Here is a 12655-nt window from a genome sequence, read left to right as displayed (position 1 = left end):
CGGCGTGGCATCAACATCAAAACGCCATTATACAGCCTCTTGAGGGGGAAGTTGCATAAGTAGGTCTACAGTATGAAAAAACATGAATCCTGACTCAAAGAAGAATCTCACTGAATGTATCATGAACAAGATGAGGGTGAAAATACCCATGGAGCATATGGGGGAAGTGTGTGCCCACATATGCACACTGATACAGATGTGCACTTGCCTCCACACACATGCACTGACAGAAAGACAGCAACACAAAAACATGTACACACCATTACTTTATTCTGACATTTCCTTCAGTTTTCACTTAACCTTACATAATCAGCACCAGTAAATTAGACTGAATGCCATAAGTGTGGATGAAGGAGGAGAGGTGGAAAATGTCCTGTAAAAATACAGGGTTACTGTTTGTTGGTATATAAGTGTGTGTGTGTGTGTGTGTGTGTGTGTGTGTGTGTGTGTGTGTGTGTGTGTGAGTTTAGAGAGCCACAAAGCACTGGAGGTGACCTTGCTGACCACCTGAGTGTCACCACGGCTGGATCGAGTGACACCTGACCTCAGCTTTGTAAATAAACCCAGCTGAACTTTGGTGCTACTCAGACTAGGTCAGCAACACACACAGACACTTGCACATAGACACATATGAGGATACATGTGTGTGTGTGTGTGTGTGTGTGTGTGTGTGAGGCACAACAGGAAATGCAAACACTGCAGAATCCAATCTCAACACAGTTTCTACATTTATTCTTTGCTCAGCTCCCCTCACCTGAGCACATCTAAACAGAATGCATCAGAAAATATTACAGCAGACTCTTCTGTTATGCTCAGTCATCCACATACAGTACATTACCACTACCATTTTCAGACACAAGTCTGCCTGCACCACGACTACTCACACCAACTCAACCAGACTTTTAATAGAATGCAGTTTGCTCATTCTCTGCACTTACAGGATTTATGAGATTAAAACTAACAACCACCTCCCTATTCACCCTCCCACAAGAGGCGCCAAAATACAGAGTAGCACATGTTCTTCTAGAGGTGGCACCTTGGTATCATTTCAGATATCTGCATATTACAGGCAGAACCTGACTATTACAGCAGACACCTGCTCCTCGGGATGACAGAGCGTACCCTGGCATTAACATAAAGTCACAGTCACAAATGTCGGATGCGTAGTCATACTTATTGCTGCTTGATTCAGATGGCGTGCCATGATAATCATAGAGACTTAAAGAGTATTCCTTTTTCAGCCACACCCATACTGTGCCTATGAGAGGGCCTCGTGTGTTGTATCATATTACAGATTTCACAGACGCCACAAAATGATAGCATCATGTTGAACCCTTTCAACTGAAAATGGCATTTTTTTCTCATTTGTAAAACATTTTATATGTAAGCATCAGTGATCACATAAGATACTATATCAGAAAAGCTGACATATTTCTGATTAATTTCGTTGTCTCTATCACTGCATAGACCCAACTCTGTCTGTCTGGTCTAACTGCTTGGAGCATCAAAAACATTTCTGACCCATGTGACCTGTATGTGGTACCAGAATTACTGATAAATAGCTTCCCAAAAATGTGTTATTTCTCTAAACTTAAGTAGTTTTAAAGTTGGAAAAAAATCATTTTATTTCATATTGTACAACAATCTCATTAAGGCATATATTCTGTATCTACTTCACTAGAGCTAAATTGTGCTTATATTGAGTGAAATATTCAAACCCAAAATGCCACTGTTTGACTCCTGCACAATTACATCAAACAGAAAATATCTAGATGTTTTGTGCCTCATTTCATACACACTTCCCTCTAATTCAGCAGGACATATTTGACATCTCTGGAAACTTTGGGATCTCCACTACATTTTCAAATAAAGTTTCACAGGTTTGAATAAATTAAGCCTTGCACCAGCAGGGTTGAAAGGTTAAATACCTATGCACATTATACATGGACACTTCAAATTGCCACAATTGGACTAAGCTGGAAATAATTACAGTAAAATGCAGAGTCAGGAAAACCTTGATATGATGGTCTGAATTTTATCCAGGATCAGGCCCTTTGCTGAACATCATCTCATCTCCCTGCCCTGCCTGCCCTGTCTCTCTCTACTGTCACTGTAAAATAGAGCAGAAAAAAATTAATATCATAAAAAAGGAAAGTCAGCTTTACAGTAAACTGAAAAAAGCCATTGGCAAAAGCATGAAAGTTTGTGTGTATGAGCAAGACAAATGAAAAGAAAGATAAAGAGAATGTGCAGAATGCGGTGTTACATATATGTGGAAATGATAATTGCTTTTTTTTAACATGTTGCTCAAATAGATTTTGTTCTAACAAAACTGCAGACAGACAGACAGTCAAACAAAGAGCCAGCCAGACTAATAACAGATGAACATTGCTTTTGAACTGAGAGACAGAGCATCAGTGAGGTCATCAGCGCCCATCCATGTCTGATGCTTCAGTCTGTGACCCTCAGCTCGGCAGACATGGGGGACAGGAGAGAGAGAATGGGGGGAGTGAAGGCTTGGTTGGGGAAGCCAGTGGGTAACACAAGCCAAGGGACACACAATGGAGCTGTGACCCCTGCGGGTCAGGAGCGGCGGCCAGTAAACAGGAAGGAAATGTGAGCCAACAGGTCGACGCTGACTGCTGTGTGCCGCTGTGGGACGGCAGAACAAGATAATGTGACAAGCAGACTACCTGGGCTCAAGGGCAGAGAGAGAGAGAGAGAGAGAGAGAGAGAGAGAGAGGGAGAGAGAGATTGTGTTTGTGTCTCTCTCTGGGTGACAGAGCACAACTATATGACAGGGCAATAACGTTCAGCAGCCCAGGTAGACACAGACAGTTTGAATGTGAGAAAAATGACAGTCAGCAAACAGCTGCTTTTGGGTGGCAAGGTGAACATGGATCAGTGTGTAATCCTCTTTCATTTATTGGCTTCAAAGGACACTTCCATCACTGTTGCCTTTTATATGTCACGAGGCTAAAATAGTTTTTTTGTCTTTCAGTAAAAATGATAGAGTAAACAAAAAGGACTCTGATGCAAAGAAAAAAGTATGTTCAGACCGTTGTAAAGCATAGACATTGCAGCAGTGGAGGGAAATTAAAATGTTAATTCATGTAACAAAATGTAATTACTAATTGTCATGGTATAGCAGCAGTGACATAGTTTTGTAAGTATTATAAAGGCTTTAAAGCAGTAAACAGTGGGGAGTGCAACTGCCATAGAGAAAGATGGTACGATGATTATATCATTTCCAAACCTCTAACAGTGCATTGTAGAAGTAAAAGTTCGTATCTTAATTTATTCCTCCCACAAAGAGTGAACATTTGACTGAATTACAAAAGATGATCAGAAATGCCATGTATTCATAAAATATTTGCAAATGATTGGCTGCATACAAATTGTGATAATATGTTAATATAGTCAAATTCAACGTAATACTAGTCATTATAGTATTAAGTGGCAGTGGTCTTAGTATTAGGTATTAGTACTAGTAATACTAGTCTACAGCATACGGTATGTACCAAAGGACGCATCTGTAGAGATGTGTCTGCCTAAGTCAAATTAACTTAACTTAACTTAACTTAACTTAACTTAACTTAACTTAGCTTGATATGCAGTATAATATGCCAGATCTTGAAGCTGCTGCTAAAAGTGTTCATGAAAGAATTTGCTTCATCCCTTGTGCCAACAGCGTGATGATAAGAGGAAGGAAACCTGCATCTCCTTTCTGGTCATTGATTGTTTGGAATGCATTTTAATGGATGGAGAGCTGGACATTTCTGTCCACTTCTTGAATGCACTTAAAACAAAAACATTAACACCACGCAATAGGACTAGATTTGCCTTCCAGGATGGACACATAGGCCCACTCCACTTGTCTCTTGGCACTTCAATAATTCATGGCCTTGCTTCATTGTCACCAAAAACTCATACCAAGAAAGGAGTGTCAGGCTCACCTTACTTATTAAGTCTGTGTGAAACTTTAATGTGCACCCCATCTTCAGCTGATAATGAAAAAAATTGAAGGTGTGTCGCAAAGCGGGTGACCGGATGTTCAACCATTCAGATTTTAACTGTGCATACTGTATCTGGCACACAAAACACTGATGATATTTTAACTCATTCCCTGTGTTTTGGAGCCCTCAGGTATCAGTGATGTGCTACCTGATAGTCTGAAAAGAGAGGAACGTCGTAAAAGATTTAACTGGCGTGTTAGAATGACTGAATGGGCTTTGTGAGGTCTGCGCAGGAACTCTATTCATAATGCAGGGGCTGACAGCGCTGCCTCTGTTCTCCAACAAGCATTAGTCCTGCGCCTCTGCTTATGATGTCTGTGTGAAACTGCCCTTCATTAATGAATGATAGGCTATGCACATATCGATGGCCATAACTATTGATAAGCACAGGGTGTTCGTGTGAGGGACATTTCTCGAAATCATTTTCCAAATTTGCCTGCGCCTGCTGGTTGGATGAGTTTACATCATGCTGAACTGTGTCTGTTCAACAGATTAATACAGTTTGGTATTCGAGCTGGGGTTAAGCACCACACCCTACCTAAACCCCTAAGCAGGTGTTGACACACCCTCAGACTGAGTAATGGCTCTCGGGGAGAAGCAGACAAGCACTTGACAGACTTTTCCAAATGAGAAGGCACCATCAGATAAGATAAGATGGCAAGAGTCATCCCGTCCTCACTTCCTTTGACGCTGGATAATGTAAGCACACTGTCTGGTCAGGTTGAGAGGAAAGGAAAACGTGCAGGCTACCTAAGAATGTTAGGGTCTGGATGGTGACTGGAGTGTTAAAAAAAACTACAATATCTATACGTGCCAAAATAGAGGCAAATGTGCTGTTCGAATGTGCTGTTTCTATTGATTGAAAGATCTATATTAGGTATCTATATATAAAACAGTCACATGTGGGGCATCCTGTTGGCTCACTGGTCAAGAGTGTGTACCATGTACCAAGGCTTAGTCCTGATTGCAGTGTCCTGGGTTCAAATCTCAGGCCCTTTGCTGCATGTTATCCACTCCCTCTCCACTTCCTTTCCTGTCTCTCTCTACTGTAACTGTCAAATAAAGCAGAAATGGAAAAAAAAAATCATCTTTAAAAAAAACGATCACATGTGCCTATGTGCGCAAAATTCCCCTTTTATTTAGTCCACCTTCTTCCCTGCACATTTGTCCATGTAAAAAACTGTTCAGAAATCATAGTAAAGGTTTACATGGCCCTGCAATAGGGTTTCTCCAGCAGAAATCTAGCTCTGACACCGGGTTTCTCTTAATCCTTTAATCGGATTATGGAAAACTGGTTTCTCATTTTTTGACATAGGAGTTTAGAAATCGGCTAATTGTCCTGCTAGGAGAATGACCAGATTACTAAAAAGCATGTAAACACACTGAGTCAGTCAACTTCCTGTTTATCTCCCAGTAACCCAGTAAACCTGCCTTAATGGCACCTAGAAGGCCACATTGGTAGCCATGACACTTTACCCTCCACCCGCTCCCCTCAGACACACACACACACACACACACACACACACACACACACACACACACACACACACACACACACACACACACACACACACACACACACACACACACACACACACACACACACATGCACACATACACACATACACAACCTGACAGACTCTGTTTCACTTGTTCCTACATGATTTAAAGAACTATTGTGCAATGTCAGGTTTCAACCCCCTGGTCTCAGTTTCTAGCCCTGGTCTTAGTCTAGCCATCAGATACAACCATTACCTCAACAGGGTTGCCAAGCTGCCCCCCCATCTCCCTCCTGGACCTCAGTGAACAGTGAATAATTCAGGGTTAACAAGCTGTTGGAACACCAAACTGAATTGTACATTTTAATTAAATCTCTCTTGGCATTGTCTCTCTCTCTCTCTCTCTCTTTCTCCCTCTCCCTCTCTCTGTGTCGTGCAATGTGGTGGATTGAGTGGAGAGGATGTGGCTCAAGTGTGTAACATGACTTAGCCAATGGCTCTGACAGGGAGGTGACGGAGAAGAAGGTGACCACAAGGGGACATGTCAAAGGAGAAGTGCCTGGTGTCAGGCTAAGTCATGGCCTCATCAAGTGCTTCCTGCTACAGGTGCAGGATTGTGTTGCCAGGTTTGACTCAGTCCCAAGATCTCTCATGATTGAATCGCTTTGTGTGCGGAGAACTGACTTAATTGATTCTCACTGGGATATGAGGAGGTCTTGGCAGTCAGATTTGAAATGTATCTTCATTTATCTCCTTTGTCACAAGCAATCGCATAGACTTTAGGCATTCTGTACAAGGACATACACAACAGAGATGAATGACAAACTCTTCTGTGCTTATGTGTATATAGGCTATAGACTCTTTTTGCCACACTGTAAAGACAGATTGCCGTTACAAGATCTCTAGCTAACAGTACGCCTAACTATTATTACTAGATGCAAAACAACAAAACATTTGGTGATTGATAAGCAGAATTAAGACTCAGTTAAGTGAAATGTAATATTAAATTGAAATGCCCATGTTAGAGCATAACAATTCCCAAGGGATCACATGCCTATTATTAGTTAGTTCCAGAGCTTGAATGCCTATTATTTGTTCCATTTGTTGGTAGATACCTGTGGTTGTGTGGGTGCCAGACAATTATTAGAGCTGACAGTCTTATATACAGTCATCAGTCTGTGCATTGTTGGTATGTGGGCAGAGCTATGGTGCATGATGATATGCTTAATAAATGTCTCTTTCTGAAACGTCAACCTGGACTCTGCTTCTTCTCATTTGCCTCCTTTGACCACCACGGCAAACTGTAATGGCCTGCCAGCGCACTGAGGAGACCACAATGACCAGAAGTAGAAGACAGAGCACCATGAGGAGCCAAATGATGGAGAACCAGGTATTTTAGCTGACCAACAGGGGGCCACAGCAGCCAGCAATTTTGATAAACTGGGGGAATTGACAAGCCTGGTGAAGTCTCTGGTCCCAAGCATCCAAAAGATCAGCAAAGAGAAAATGGTCTATGTTTTACAGAGATGGAAAAGTATGGAACACCAGTTTCTACAAATACAAGCACAGGTGAAAGAGCTCAGAGACGACAATGACAACAGTACTGAAAGCTGTGACCATGATGATGATCGCAGCGGGGAAGATCCGACTGTGATGGCCAGCGAAGCCAGCCGGCATCATGAGCAACCACTACCACCACTACCACCAAGGATACCACACATTCCCAGAGGACTCCAGTTAATACCAACTCTCCTGATGATGACTAACACTATCTGACAATACTTGAGACAATGGCCACTTTCTGCCTTTGGCCAAAAGAGGAGTGGTCTACTAAACTTGTCCCGCAACTCACAGGTAAGGCACACGACACCCATGTTCTCATGGACATTTCTGTTTCTGAGGCCTATGAAAATTTCAAAGACAAACACAGAGTAAGGTTTCATTCACTCTACATTAATTAGGGTGAACCAATATGTGAACTATATGTGCATTTGGAGGACATGTTTAACAAATGGGTCAAACCAGATAGCTCCACTGTGAAAGACATTTCAGAATTGAAGATTCAGGAACAGGACCCTTAGCTGGAGGTCTGGATGCGTGAATGTGACCCAAAGTCTGCAAATGACATCACCCATCTTGCCTGAGAGAAGAAGAACCATCTTTGGCTGTGACAGCTACCTCACCAGACACAGTAAGTCCAATTGGGGTGAAACGGATGGTCAAGTTCTTCATTTCAGTGTCAAACAGTACTCTCCTAGTAAACCCAACACCAGTAAGAAGTCTTTCTGCAGCTCTAGGTAAAACATACACGGATGTCAGTGTAATGAGATAGGTCACACTTGGTACACATGCCCTGCAACCAGAGTAAACCCTCTTTTGTGTTCAGTCCCTAGACCCACTCACCCAGTCCCTATTCAGGAAGAGGTACACACTGTACCAGTGTTATTGAATGGTCAGCGTGAAGAGGCCCTGTTAGATACTGGCAGCTTTTGGCCTGTTGTTCTGTCTAGCATAGTTCCTATACAAAGCTGTGGAGTGAAACTCCTTTCAGCATTAATTGTGTTCATGGTGATGTGAAAGTGTACCCCACAGCTTACTTTGGGTGGTCAGACCTCCTCCTGCCAGTAGCTTTAGTGCTATGATCAGAACATGTTGCGCAAGTTTGTCTCCCACATAGGCTCTGATTGGGTCCAAAGGCTCTTGTTCCTGCTTTTTGAATACTGTTAGGTGCTGCAGGCTTTAACAGGACTGTCGGCCTTCAAGATTCTCCGTGGTTGCCAAGTGAGGAGGCCACTGGACCTCAAGAGAGAGCACTGGGAGAATCCACAACTCTGCCTCACAACTCTGGTCCAGCACAAGGTCCACCTTAGGGAAGATGCCACTCCCCACTGGATGTGCTACAGGAGATCTGAATGTTTGGTGCCAAAGCTCCAGAGGGAGACTGCGCTGATGTTGCATTGAAATTTCAACCAGTGAGTGCAAAGTGCAGTCCAATTGTGTTGGTCCCTAAAAAAGATGGTTTTCTGAGGATCTGCACTGACTTCAAGTACCTCAGTGCAATCTCAAAGTTTGACTTCTACTCAATGCCCTGCATTGACAAGTTGCTGGAGAGAGTGGGGAAGTCCACGTTCATCACCATGCTTGACCTGAGTCAAGCATTCAGAAGACCCTTTGGCATGTTTAAGTTCAAGGGGATGGCCTATGGTCTCCAGGGGGCACCAGCAACTTTCCAACAACTCAGGGACCAAGTATTCAGGGACCTGCCACAGTTCGCCACTGTCTACATGGATGATGTTGTCATCTTCAGCTAAGCCTGGGAGGAGCATGTTGTCGGTCAAGCCTCTAGTGAGAAAGGTGGATGCCATCCACTCATGTCCTCTGCCTGTCACCAAGATGAAGGGGCATGCCTTTATGGGGCTGGTAGGATAGTACAGGAACTTCATCCCTCACTTTTCTGTGAGGGCAATTGTCCTCACTGACCTCACTCAGGCCTCTGCCCCAAACAAAATGAGGTGGAATGAAGAGTGTAACAGAGCTTTCCAGGATCTCAAGAGTGCCATCACAAGTGAGTATGTTCTCTATAGTCCCGACTTCTCCAGACCGTGCACACTGCAGACGAATGTCTCTGGTGTCAGCACTGGACCAGTGCTTCTGCAGAAGACAGAGGGGTTATGCTTCTAGTGCTGTTCCTGAGTGGCATGCTCTTGGACTGGGAGACATAGTATTCAACAGTGGAGAAGGTGTGCCTGGCCTTGAAGGGGGCCGTTGATTTACTGAGGCATTTGTCTGAGGCACAGATCATCATGCACTGCAGTAGCTGAACCAGATGAGGGACTACAATACAGGTCTCACAGGGGGATATCTGTCCTTGCAATCCATGACTTCAGTCCAGTACCATGCAGGGAAAGCCAACCTAGTAGCAGACTGCTACTTCCGGGTCAATCAAAAATTATGGTACTGCACTTGTTGGTGAGAGAAAGGGTAGGAGCGGGAGTCACAAGGAGTCATCATTACTAGATCTCTAGTTAATAGTGAATGTTGTTATTATATCAAAATATGTTTAATTGATGCGCAGAACTGCACATAAGGCTACTCATGCTCAACAAACACACATGGTATTTTAACAAATGTATTTACTAGTGATTGGATTGCAGAGTCCAGTCAGATCTGTGGTACACAGTGATATGCTGAATAAATGCCTCAGCCTCAACTGTCGACCTGGGTTAGTGCTTCTTATCATTTGCCTCCTTTGATTGGCTGGGCAAGCTAACAGACACATTATTGACCAGTGAATGAACAGTAGTGCTAACCAGAATGGCAGGCAATAAAATTTTTATTGAAATTAAGTCGTGAGTTTTCTCTTCTGTCTCCCCATTCTGATTTTTGACAAAATATCTTACATACTCACACACAGATATAGTCACTCACACACACACACACACACACACACACACACACACACACACACACACACACACACACACACACACCTGCAGCTCCTTTGCCTCAGCATTAAAACAAGCCAACTAAGATGTTACAGTAGACAGGTGACACTGCTGACAGGTGACACGCTCTGTACAGCTGACACTTGTGTATACAGGAATGCAGCTAAACATCTCACACACACACACACACACACACACACACATACAGGGTTCCAAAATTCAAAAGTCATCAGTCTCAACATCATTTATTTGAACTATTACAAAGCAGTAGGGTAGTTTTGATTAGCAGTGGAATATTTTTGAAGTCAGTAGTTATAATATGATGCAGATGCAGATATAGCCATATAAGGCCAATATATATCCGTATTTGTTGGTGGCATGAATTGTACCAAAAATCTACATTAATTATGGATGGCTCTGATATTGTCACAGAAAAACTCACTCATATATTTGAGCTGCTAAGGGCATGCTGAGTCAGAGTATCTGGACAAGACTCAATAACTTATAGAATAGGCCATGCATACATCATAAGCTTATGGTTAAATTGCGTGTATCTTGTTTTCTCTCCATTTTCCTTGTCATATTCATGCAACATCTCAGGCACATCTGAGCTCACATCATTACACATTGCAGTTAAAAGGTGTCCATCTCCTTATGTAAGGTTTTCATTTTAATTTAAGTAAGTTTTAATTTAGGCTTTTTTTTTTTTTTTTTTTAGATTTAATGTTATTGATTTTTAAAATTATTTTTTAATCAACTGACACTGTCTTGTCTTATCTTATGTCCTATTTCAATATTTTGTGGGGAAAAACAATCGGTAAAAAAAAATTTAAGCTTTATCAATTTCAAATTAATTCAACTTCCTTAAAAATCTTGACAACATCATTAAGAGTTGGTTCATTTCATCAGAAGCCTTTCTGAAATATAATTATACAGGAACCATGAAGCTGAGAGGGAGGCATGGTTGCAGTCAGCAGATTAAACATTAGAACTGACTAAAGCATTGGAACCGGGTTTGACTCTCATTCAGCCCCGCGTCATCCAGCTCACGCTCACCTTCACACTTCCACCCTGTAAGGCATATTTATAGGATGCACTTCACATGTGTAACAAAATGCTTTTTTAGCCATAATCAAGTTTGAGCCAGATAAAATAAGCTTTGAGAGAGACGTGAAACATGGCCAGTGATCTGAGGCTTGTTTGCTAGTTTGGACACACTGATGTTCACAGACCAGCAGCACCCACTCCTCACTCCTCGGTCTGACCCCTGACCTACAGCCTGGTTTAAGCCACATAAGCAGAGAGGACATGATATTGTAGTGCCCTCTAGTGTAGATAGGCTGGTATGTGCGGAGCAGACTGACAATGTCTTTCAGCCTCTGGAAGTTAAATTATTGTAGGAGAAAAAAATCCTTTAGGCTAGTATTTATTATATTATTTTATCATTATAATCTAGTAGTAATAATAATAATGATAATGATGATGATTATTATGATGATGATACTGATGATGCTTTCACTACTTCAGACAGTAAGTGACATCAGCATTTGTGAATTCATGTTGCTAGACTTCCCTTCTTCTGGTTGGTTGTCATTAGCTTGGTAGAATGCAGAACTCTGGGGAATGCTTTTAAAAGCGTTTTTTTTTTTTTTTTTTTTGCTCATTGTTAATAAACAGTTTACGCTGTCATATTAACAACCACATAAACATGTAACAAAACATATGCAAATAGCATTAGCAAAACAAACAGTACAGAGATGAATTTTACTCTCGGCCATGAAAACTATAAATGTGTATGTGTATGTGTGCTCAGCAGAGTCTGGTGTCACACCAAACAGCTGCTCATAACAGTTACATTGGAATTACCTCTTTAGTTATTATGTCACTTCTGTCCAGATAAAAGAAAACATAAATCAGGCTGAAAGGAAGAGATTCAGGGAATTATTTCATTAAATTAAATTGCCATATGGATTATGCCATTATTATTATTATTATTATTATTATTATTATTATTATTATTATTATTATTATTATTGTTGTTGTTGTTGTTATTGTTATTATTATTTACTTTAAAAATGTCTCTACAATTTGATGCTAGTGTATATTTGGTGTGTTTTGTAAAGAAAAGAACAACATATTTCCAGAGGGAGGAGACATTCCAGTTTAAAAACAAGTGAGACAGTGATTCAGGTTCATTATGGCAAAAGGTGCAGTTTTGTTGATGTCTTTGGATTTTAATATAAGGATATTAGCTGGGTAAATGCCATAAAGTGTCTCTTTTGTTTTATTAAGTCCAGTCCACTTCAGGGTAAAACAGCATTCCAGTAAAACTTTCCTTTTAGTGAGATTTTTGATTTTGATTTTTAGTGAGTTTAAAAGCACAAACTATTCACAAAAAAAAAAAAAAAAAAAAAAAAAAAAAACAACTAACAGAAAAAGTGAAGCAGCAGACAATAATGTAATGGAACAGAGTGCAAAGATGCTGGAATAAACATATTATATAGATAAATATACAGTATATCCAGAGCTAAAAAAAAAAAAAAAAAAAAAATTTATTGGCAGTGATGATCTGTTAAGAAATCGAAACCACCTTCTGCATAATTTCTTCACCCAGAAAATGTTTTTGAATGTTTTGTTTATGTAACTTCAGATAAAAAGTCCGCCATCAAATACCACAGAAGAAGAGGGTTGGGCT

The sequence above is a fragment of the Myripristis murdjan genome, chromosome 8, assembly GCF_902150065.1.
Source record: "Myripristis murdjan chromosome 8, fMyrMur1.1, whole genome shotgun sequence".
NCBI lineage: Eukaryota > Metazoa > Chordata > Actinopteri > Holocentriformes > Holocentridae > Myripristis > Myripristis murdjan.
The sequence above is the reverse complement of the archived record's forward strand: the minus strand, read 5'-3'. Positions refer to the sequence as shown.